The sequence below is a fragment of the Arachis hypogaea genome, chromosome 19 (assembly GCF_003086295.3).
Source record: "Arachis hypogaea cultivar Tifrunner chromosome 19, arahy.Tifrunner.gnm2.J5K5, whole genome shotgun sequence".
NCBI classification, from domain to species: Eukaryota; Viridiplantae; Streptophyta; class Magnoliopsida; order Fabales; family Fabaceae; genus Arachis; species Arachis hypogaea.
The window spans coordinates 159,032,326-159,043,855 of NC_092054.1; the positions used below are offsets into that span (position 1 = coordinate 159,032,326).

Sequence of the window (11,530 nt, forward strand, 5' to 3'; positions counted from 1 at the left end):
AGTTTATCTTTGATATTACTCCTCGAAACTAAACCTTCCAAAATCTTTGCAAGCAATGGAGTGTACTTTGGGTATTCAGACTGCAAGAAAACATGATAAATTTTGTATCATTCCATTTTAATCTAGAATGCAGAGAACAACAAGTGTATATAATTTCTTATTAACATAAAACAAAATACATCAGTAATCTTGCAAAAGATGATCAAATGAATTGAAACTTATAAAAGAAATCAATGAAGCCAGCAACTACCAAAAAGTGAAAGTTCAAATAAAATTCAATGCTCACTTTGAGAGAGTCAGACAACTTCTTCCATTCCAAAAGCTCTTCATCATTTTCTTGTTTTAGGCCTCCAAGAACTTTCATTTTTGCATCTCTTACCTGGTGGACAAGTCAAGCAAACATAAAGTACAGTAGGACCGAAGAAATACAATATGGAATCTACTATATCTATATCGTGAAAAATAAGAACTAAGGGAATGTTTTAAAGAGATTTCAGACACAGATGAAAAGGTAAACCCTCTGAACTCCAAAGTGTTCACATGCTTGCTACAATACAGGCAGTAGGCTATTTTTAATTGTGATGGACATAAACAGGGGTAAATACCACTCTTCCATTTCAACCAAATCTATCGTTCTATTAATAATACTAAAAAGTTATGATAAATAAAAGTATTCTAAGAGAGAATAGGAAAGTACAAAAGGTCTCATGAGTCCTACAAAGCATATAAAACGAACAAAACACCAAAAGCAAATTGAACCAGAAAACAATCAAATAATCTAAGTCTAAACTATCACAAAATTTCTATTTTTCTTTGTTAATTGGTACACCTAACATGCTTAAGTAAAGACAAATGCCAAAGTAGCATGCTAGTAATGCCCAAAAATGTGTGAAATACATGATAGGATTAAAAATAAGGAAGCACTTCTGCTGAACTATTTGATTCACATACCTCTTCTCTAAACGTTCAGAAACTGTCTTCTTGGAAGCTAGGGAAGAACTTTTCCCCCTTTTCTTCTTCAATCTTTCACAAGTATAGGAAAACGAAGTAGATTAATTACACCAAATAAGAGTACATCAGCAGAGTCGGAGCTAGTTAACCTTATTTGAGGAACTATAAAGAACATGATACAAGGAAGTCTCGGATCTTCTCCCCGAGCCAGAACGATAGTTTCCATATGTATTGCTCACTATACAGTCAGAGATTTTTGAAATCTTAAATGTTTTACTACTGTCAATACCAACGAATACCTAATAACAAAATACAATACCTGGGATTTGTCCAATGGGTGGACCAATAAAATCTTTTTCATATGACAATAAGCATTACACAACACAAGAGCTAAAATCAGAAGCATAGGACTATAACCAAAAATACCTGGAACTAATGTTGAACTAAGGAACCATTTCCTATAAGTGGACCATCAGGTTGGGAGAAAAAGGGTAGTCGGATAACATCCTGGAAAATATATATATAACTTCAGGATTCTATTTGTAATCATATTGTAAACCACATATTTCGGGAAGTTGCACAGTAAAAAAACTTTGTGCATTGAGTAGCCCATAGCCAGAGAAACACTTGAAATCCATTAAAAAAACTTACCGTCATGTAATGACAAATGCAATTGTAGTAAACACTAAAGATATCAATGTTGGTATAACATAAGATTGTCTCTAAGAATTATGACAAACTAGTGAACTACCTTATCTTCAAAATTTCGCTCCGATGAATAACACCAATTGCTTCATCTTCTCTAAAATCTGCAAGTTCTCATGCCTGGGGAAAAAAATACATCATGAGTATAGGATCACGTTTGATGCACCTTCATGTGTCCGTCTTATGAAAAGCCTAGCAACATTCAACTTACAAAAGAATTCCAGTTTTCTTATTGCAGGAATTACTAACTAAATCAAGGTTTCAAGTCCAAAAACAACATAAGTTAGTTTATTTATGAAAATTCGCAAAATTGATTTCAAACATGCAAGATAGATGTATAGTTTTGTAAATTTCAACTCTTCAAATGCCCAATCTTAGGCGCAAGACGGGGTGCTGAGTCCTACACTAGATAGACCCTTCATAAAAATATTTGGCAATCTTTTATCTTTAGCCAGTCTTATGGTGAAATTAGACGTCTACTTCAAAGATTATCAACAAGAACAACATAGAGAAAACAAGGATGGGTGATCATCAAATATACATGAGCAGAAAGAATCGTACCTCACATATAGCCTTACATTGTATTCTCCCTTGGGAAGTTTTTTGGGAGTTCGGGTAGGCATCTCCACTTGAATATACACGCTATGATCAGAATTTGCAAAAATGAAAATTAATTGCAAATAAGCTTATTTTGCACATGACAAATGGTTTCTGAATGAAAAACAATCAACACCCCTTACTCAGTTACTTCTCATCTCTAGGATGAAATTATAATACCTTATTTGAATCAGAAATCATATAAAATTGAGACTCAAATTTAGTGTCATATATCTGTCATTCAGGACTGGAATTTGAGGTTTACTTCAGCTCCATCTTCCAATTGATCTTGTATCTGAAACATCAGAATAAAAGAAAAGACAATCTAAACATTCAATATAATGAAACAGTAATGGAGTACTCATTAGTGTCGTGCAAGTATCTGCTTTCCAGAGGAAGTTGTCACGATCAGTCGTAATGCACTAATCTTAGCATCTGTTGGTCTATAAGGGATCCTTATCTGTAAGTTCAACAAATTAGGAGAAAAGTTAACCTCTTTACTGTCAAATCACAAGCACAATGGTACAGAACAAGAAGGAAACAAACTTTACAAGGAAACCTTGTTTAGTATTGCTAAAGGTGCAAGTCTCTCAGATGCCAGTAATGCTTCAGCATTAATTCTAACTGGTGCTTCACTCCCATCAAGTACAATTTCCTCTTGGTTGACTTTTACACCATGAAACATAACCTAGAATTTTATTAAAATTAGCAAGATTGTATCTTTTGACTACATAATGTGGGTTAGTGGCTTGGCCAATTCAAAAAACCGAGAGATCCAGCTTAATTTGAAGAGAAAAGAGGAGGGGGGAGATGGGAAGAGAAAGGAAGATTTATCCAAAACTTTGGACACAGAAAATAATTCTTCATACAAATATGATTGTATCACCTTCAGATCCACACTTGTAGTCTCTTGACTCCCTATGCCACTTGACCAAAACTGAGCTATGACTAGTTCCAATGTTTGACCACCTACAACCTTGAAGGCGAAGCTTTTGGCAGCAGGGGAAGAAAAAGTCATCACACTCCTCCATGTCAACGGTCTATGCAATGGACATATCTGGACACAGCAAGCATGTCAAAGAAATGGTCCAGACAAATCTTTACAGTTTCGAGCTGCAAGTTGTACCTGAACAGCATCCACGAAAATCTTCTCGTTGTATCAAACTTGCTGTGTTCATGGTTCCTCAACCCAAGATGCACCATGTGGCACTTCTATATATTCCTTTCTACATGGCCTAACGAAGCAAAAATTTTAACACAATTATGCTTTAAGACAACTAGAGAACAGAAACTCGACCAGAATGACAAATGCATATGATAAAACAATTTCAAACAAAGTAAGGTGTCCAATAACACTTTCTTTATTAGAGAAAATAAAAGACAACTGGGAAACAGCCTACACAACATGATCTCAATGCATTATACATAATCTCAAAATTGAAAACCATTAAGTCACCAGCAGAAAGAAGCATAGAAATAAACTTAATTGACTAAAGCACACCTGACTGGAATAACATCTTTGAAAATGAAACTTGTGGAGGTCTATTAGTAACAGCCACAGGCTTGGTTATAGTAACTGGAATTCTGAAAAGAGGACCGCGCCATGGTGCTTTGCAGTCAATACCGTAGACCTCATAATAATGCAGACCATCAGCTAAATTAGTAGGATCAACAATTACGCTGAAAGTAGAAGATAACTTGTAAGTTACTAATAAAGCAAAACTGAAAAGTGTCATCAGACAGAAACTTAGTTGAAAAATAAAAATTAAGAAGCATAAAGTGTTGATGGAATAACTGCATTTAAGCAGAATAGTTTAAGGGTGATGGATGCGGAAGTTGGAGATATTAATAAGACAATTTTACGGATGATATATCAAAGTAGCATAGAGAACCCAGTTCTTTTCACCAAATAATTATGTCATTTCTGACCCCCTAAATCAAATGTTCATGTGACCTAATAATAGTTCAAGAACAACACTATGATATCAGGAAAACAAAGAAAAAAAAATTCCCCAGAAAAGATGATCTCATGAGCAACACTTGCATTTTAAATAAATGGCCATGTACCCTAAAACTGAAAACATAACGGTGAAGGAACACTGACTAACTTGAAGGTACGACCATTATGAGTGAGCAGTAGATAATCAGGGGCTTTCACAACTGAGCTATCTGTAGAATGTAATTCAATGTGCTCCTCAAACACAGCCAATTCTTCAATTTTGTTGGCATCTTCATGAAATTTTGGATCAACTTCCACTGTCCACTGTAAATACAAGTCATAAAGTAAATTGCCATTGACACAAACTAAAATTTACAATTAACTTAGAACAAACTGTGAATAGATTTGGCAAACAACATTGCACTTATCAGCAATTACACCAGCAAAAGAACAATTGTGAGACTGTTATCAAGTTTCATTACATGCCTCATCAACAATTTCTGTTAACAAACTAAATCTAAGCAAACACTACTCTTGTCCTTTTATCACCTCAGAAGGTACACTAATATTGTTCATGAATTCAACATTTTTTTGTTATTTCATCCAAGAGTTTATTAGAATTAGAAAATGCACAGTCATCACCCATCATTTATTAGTTTTCCCACATTCCAATCTTTAATCCATTTTCACATCACAGTTTTCAAATATCTGACCTAAAGATATGCTTTGATCATCAATGGACAACAAGCTGATTATGCTCTCACCTCAGTAGATTGTTGGAAAGCACTAGCCTCCCTCAGGTAGATGCCCCGTGAAGAAGGATCTGCAATCAGCAATCATATGAAGGAATATAATTTTTGAGCTTCGATACATGCCTTTAGTTAGAATTTCACTATAGTCTATAGGTGCAGCAGCATTTGAATATGATTCTAGTGATAGGTTAGAATTCATTAATAACTGAATTTACTTTTCACTAATCAACAGTTTTCCTGCAAATGCTGCAATTCTATTCACATAGGAGAATGGTGATATTCCTTGTCTTTCGCCACACTAAAAATTTTTCTTAAGTTTTCCCTTGTGTCCATTGAATTAATATTTCAATTAACAAAAATCTTCATCATTGTTGTAAAGCCAATATTCTTTTCTCTAACTTCCAGTTTTTACTTGTGTCTTATCATGAGCATTATAACTCTTAATAAATAACAGAATATCAGAAACACTTCCCCCGAATGAGTTAGTTATTTATAAGTACAAAACATGCAGCACCATTTGAACAAGCACAAATAAATGCATAAGGGAAGTTAAAAGATATTGAGTTCCCTTCTCTTGTTTCTCATATAGGGAAGAAAGGTGATATGCTCAGGAGAGAATATTTCTTTTTTTTTTTTTTGGGTTAGAAACGGGGTAAAAAACCAGAAAAAGAGAGACCTAGTTACAAACTAAGCGGGGCAAGGCTACCCCTTGTTTATCATCAGACAAAAAAGCTACTACCTCTTTTGGAGGACTATCCCAAAAGTGGAACCCTGTATCTAATTCTAAACTTTTACACGCCAGGCAATCAGCACATCTATTGCCTTCTCCGAATATATTTACAAAAAGAATGTTAACTCACTTGTTTTTCCAGATTGCTTGATGTTTACTTGATACCAAACACATGGAATATTGTGACATTGCTTAATATATTCATAACACCTGTCATTCAGTATTTGATTTAGATCAATGCCAAATCTTATAAAATACTATATACTAAATTTTCCATAAAAGAGAAGACAAGGAAACATATCGAACTTGTCAACTTGCATAAGCCCTTGCCCAGTGGATAATTTATCCTCAGGTGAATTGCCTATAGGAACAGATGTATTCTCCAGGGCCTTCCTCACACTATATGGACTCACATTAATTCCCTCAGCCTACATGCAGATCATACACATCAGAATTATAGATAAATGAGCAAAGTATAAAAATCAATTATACAATTTAAATAATATTTCCAATGCTTGAACCTTCATTGCACTAATGAGCAATGCAATTCCCCCACAGGCTGATGGTGATGCCATTGATGTCCCATTCATGAGCATGCGCCGTTGAAGTGTCCACATAGGAACTGGAGCAACAGCAGCACCAGGAGCACTTATACAGACACCAAGGTCTCCATCAGTTGTTGGTCCTCGACTAGACCTGAAAATTGTTTCCATCAATCATCCAATGATACAAAGCCAAAAGAACTAAGTTAATTAAAAAGAAAACGGTATAGGAAGTCATTCAATTAGAAAATTTCCGGAATAAATATACCAAGTGTATTCAATTCCCTCGGATGGAGATTCAACAACAGAATGAGCACCAGCAGCCATAGCAGGAGAAACATAAGCACCAACACCAATGATACTTGAAGATGTACCACCAGGAGCACCGACTGTGTTCAATGCTGGCCCACTATTACCAGCACTGCTAACAAATATCAGACGGTGCTTGTTTACAGCCTAGATGTAAATGATTCAGAATATCCACAGCTTAGAGGATGGAAAATATCAGCAGAAAGATACAACAGGCAAGTTAAAATCAAAGTCTCAGAAGATACTTCATTCACAAGGTCGACAAAGCGTCCATAGTCTGGCAGCAATGTTGGCTCACCATAACTCATGTGATAAGATCACATTTATGCTGCAAAATAAATTGACAGTGGCCTTGCTTTAATGTGTTATTTATAGCAAGCAATAGAAATACAACCACAAAATTAGTTGTCAAACACAAATAACAAGGACAAATCTGTTTCAATTGTTCAAATATCCAGTATAATCAGATAATGAGGGAAAAGCGTTTGACAAACCTCCACAGCAGCTATTAATGCCCGAGTCAAACCAGTTCCAGTTTCCATAGAACCTAAGCGAGAGTCCCCGATTTTACAAGATATTAGTTGAGCTCCAGGTGCAACTCCATTCAACAAGGGTTCCTAACCAATATACTATATATCATAATTTACGGTATTTAGCATATGAATTGCACTATATGGATAAAATGACATCTGTACCTCTGGGTGGAAAGCAGCAGCTATACCAGCAACATGGGTACCATGAGGGGAGCTATCTGTTACAATACTTACAACTTTTCCATCATTATAGACATTCACAACAAATGTACACGCATCTAATTTGCTGAAGACACCATACTTCCTGTCAATCCTGAAAAATAGGACATAATAACTTGTTGGCATTCGGAACATTTGAAATTTTAATACCCACCTTACTGATAAGAGCTAAAATGGTAATTGGTTCAACAGCCAAACCACATTAATTTCTAGTCCCAATTGACCATTTAATTCAAAAACATCTCATCTACAATAAAGCTGGGTTACCCCTGATCTTCTTGCTTAATTAGTGGGCTGCTGCTTTTGTATAAAATAATAGTTTCCTTCATTTGTATTATTTTTTATGGCATAACTTGTGACAGAAAGCAGAAGAGATAATAAGAGGGATGGGACATTCTTTTGAAGTATGACTAACACAAGAAACAAAATTCATAAATGAAATAACTCAACAGGATATCATGATTAACAAAGCATAAGGTTAATCAATTTGAGAAGTGAAATAGCACAGAGAATTTTTAAGTAGAAAATCATTGTAAACAGATGAGCATCAGCCAATTGCATGAGATGTTTTTGCAAGCAAGCAATCAACTAGACAAAAAGTTAAGATGAACAAAAACACTAGCAACCAAATGTACTGTAATTAGTTAAGGTACAAAGTTAGCAAGCTTCCACATTCTGGATCATCCTCAATATTTGTGTGTCAAGAGCAACCCTCCAAACCTCTCCATCATGCCAGACAACAACATCTATGACAGGCCCTTTATCATCATAGCTCTGAAACACAGAACATTTTTGCCTTTTGTATGAAAATCAATTGAGTATATGCTAAGAAAATAGTGGGCAATTAAACAAGAAGAACACAAAGTAACATGTTTGGCACCCACCTCAGATTGTTTTCTCAGAAGATCAAGCCTATTTTGGAGATCTTCACGAGCCTTTGTAAGTTCAGCATCTTCTATCTTGACATGTTGCTAAAATAACATGTCATATTTTTAGTGATTTGAATTAGAAGATATAATAGAATGCAGAGACACAACTGATATCAACAGAAGGTTTAGAGATAATTAGCTGTGCACAAAATTAGAAGAAACTCTTGCAACTTCATCCCAAAAAAAAAGAGGCAGCCATGTGTACAAAACAGAATACTAAGAAAATAAGTGTTTTAATTTACTAACAGAACACTTGCAGCAGGTTGCCTTTGTAATATGTGATGCCTAATGCCTACTAAGCAAAAATATTATTATCAAATCTGAAATGATGTTAGCATATATAAGAATGAAGCAAATTTCGATTAAACCTGATCAAAATCATCAAGTTGTTTTACAGCGTTAGCAATTTCCTCCTGGTTTTTCTTGTCCCACTTTTTCCTTCTTTCCTTCTGCCAATGAACATTTTAGGAGAAATGGGGATTATAGATCTATTAGTTGTAGTTATGAAGCTCAAAGAGTAATTATTGAGTAGATTAATATTCTACCTTCAAACGAGAAGTCAACTTTTCTGTAAAGAGCTCATAAACAAATTTATAACCCACATGCCATTGACCAGAAGGATTTTTCCACGAATCATTGATAACCAAAGATGTCCCTATATAAATTTTGCATGAACATACCAGTAAAGACAAAAGCTTCAAGTTTAATGTATACATTCTTCAACTAGAGAGAGAGAGAGAGAGAGAGAGAGAGAGAGAGAGAGAGAGAGAATTCACTTGGTGCAGCTACTTTAAGTTTATTTTAGCCATCCGTTTTTCTTTTCGTTTCTTTTCTCTTTTTATTTTATTTTTTTGCATTAGAAATAAGTGTGAAAAACCCAGAATTATAATTGGATGTGCCTTTCACGAGGAATTTTAGATTGATCTGTGCATGAACAGTCTGAAGTTGTGTTGATCCAATATCCCAAAGTTATTTGCTCATTGCAACTACTACAATATTAAAGAATGTCTGGATACCATTTTAATCCCTAGAACAAACCTGATGCTCCAGAAATACAACCATCAGCATCAGCCTTCACCACCTTTGAGGTATCAACATCTCCACTCCCAGTGCTGAAGACAGAAAAGGTTATGACATATTTATCATTAAATCAGTAAACATTATACGTATTATATGATATAAATATCAAACATCAAGCAGTTCCTATTACCAATCAAGAACATCAAGGATTTTTGGTTTCCCATCAGAGGTAACCTGTAATCCAGCAGCAGCTGGGTCTACACCAGAATCTGAAACAAAATGAAGTGAGTAATGACACTAATCACAGAACCAGTAATGGCAATACCAATCTCAGTAGAGGAATAATTGTATAATACCTATCAGGAATTCAGGATACAAATAAGGTGGACTTTAAGCCATGACAGAACTAAATGTGGTAACGATTTAACAATTGCAATTTGCAACCACACAAGAAGGAAAAACAGGGCTAGGAATGAGAAAAACTTAGATATGCTTGCATATCTAATGCTGTAAATATCCCAACCAATGAGATGTTGTCAAGAAATAAGAAACTCACCAGTAATCACTCATATTGTTCAAGAAACTAAAATCTCTAAAGAACTAGATAATCCATTACATTATGCAACCCTACAAGAAGAAAAACTGACCTAAAGTCAATATACTATCTAAAATTTCAGAACTTTATTCTTATATAACCCTGATACCATGTCGATTACTTGACCAAAATAATTTGGCAATGAATTGAATTAACATTTCAAAAAGGAGAAATATAGCCTCACTCAATGTAACTAAATTAAACATTACTTTCATTCCCCTATTGATTCATTCATTCTCGTATATTTTTTACATCCGAGACAGTTTACAGGTTCATCCGCATGATCATAATTTTGTGCAATTTTTTTCTATCGCATAATTTAATCTCCAGTTTCCAGTCTCCACAGACCACAACCATCTTAACAAGCCATTGCAGAGGAACCAACTGAACAACTTTGATCAAATATTCAACAACAAGCAAAACAAGATGTGTATGATTTAACATTCAAATTCCAATCGATTAATCCATCCCCCGAAACGACTTTCAAGTTTTCAATTTTATGCAGCTCAAATATACTAACTTTTCAATTATTATGCAAAGCTTTTCAACATCAAAATTCTGGGCCACAGTAAAACCTATATCCTCAGCGATCCCACTTATCCACTACTCAAATTGCAAAACCAGCACCAACCCAAGTCCAAAAACAACAAAGTAAAAGGTAAAGTTGAGAGCTTTAGGTGAAGGAGGAAGTAGTACCGAAGATAGCGATGAGTGCACCACGGCCATCGTAGCTCGGGTAAGCATGGAGGAAACGGTCGACGCCAATCTCTGTCTTTGGCATCAGTGAAGACAAGAACGTTGATTGGGTCAGCTTCAAGTTTCGAGGAGTAGCACCGTTGGTGTTGTTGTTATCGTGGTTTTCGCTGTTGATGTTGCTGCTGCTGTCACCACTGGCACAGCAGGAGGTTAAGGAAGAAGAACAAGGCATTGCCTTGTGAACAACCCAGTAATGGGTTCTTCTACTATTGATGATTGAGGAAATGTGAGTGTGACTTGTTGGATGATGATTATGAAGAGTAAAGAGAGAGATTAACGGAGAAGGAGGGAAAGGGAATAGTGTTGGTGCGTGCAAAGGTGGCTTAGAGGGCAATTTCGGGAATCTGCATGAAATTGCGTGTTGGATATGCATAACGTGGATGGTGTTTTGGTAATTTTGTATGTGAGGAGAGTGGTGGAGAGTGGAGACTTTTGCCTTTGGGGCGGAGGGTTTAAGCCTTTATTAAGGAGTAGTGCTGTTTGGATAGATGGATGGGGTTTGAGTGGTCTGTGCTTTCATCTTTTTAATCTTCTTACAAATATGATCATTTATATGAGAAATAAATAACCGCTGTTTGTGAATTCTGAAGTGTGATGAGCTACAAGAACACTAGCTATATATGTCTTTGCATTGTTGTTGATGGAGGGAAGTCTGATTAACCAATTATAGAGGATGTTTATAATGTAGTGATACAAAAAATTCTAAGTTGAAAAATATGAGTGAAAATGAAATCCTTGTGAGATAGTATATAAATTATGTATGAGTAGCTGAGGTAGCTGGTCATACTGGTTTTTCATTGTGTTCCAATTGTTGAGTTTTGGTGCATACATAAATTTTGGAGAAAATGACAAATAGGTCCCTGACCTTTTGTCTCGCGGACATTTTTATCCCTGACCATTGAAAAATACTTTTAAGTTCCTGACCTTCACAAAACTTGGACGGATCAGTCCCT

General features: G+C 35.4%; 1 long non-coding RNA gene and 1 pseudogene across 1 annotated transcript; both read right to left on the minus strand.

The window, feature by feature from the left end:
- Positions 1-1,373: 1,373 nt before the first annotated feature.
- Positions 1,374-2,514, minus strand: LOC114924071 (uncharacterized). Its single transcript, XR_003816016.2, has 4 exons — positions 2,434-2,514; positions 2,218-2,298; positions 1,703-1,776; positions 1,374-1,458 (listed from the first exon to the last, which is right to left on the minus strand). It is a non-coding gene; the product is annotated as an uncharacterized lncRNA (long non-coding RNA).
- A 103-nt stretch (positions 2,515-2,617) lies between these two features.
- On the minus strand, positions 2,618-11,258 carry LOC112779198 (tripeptidyl-peptidase 2-like; annotated as a pseudogene).
- Positions 11,259-11,530: the final 272 nt, after the last annotated feature.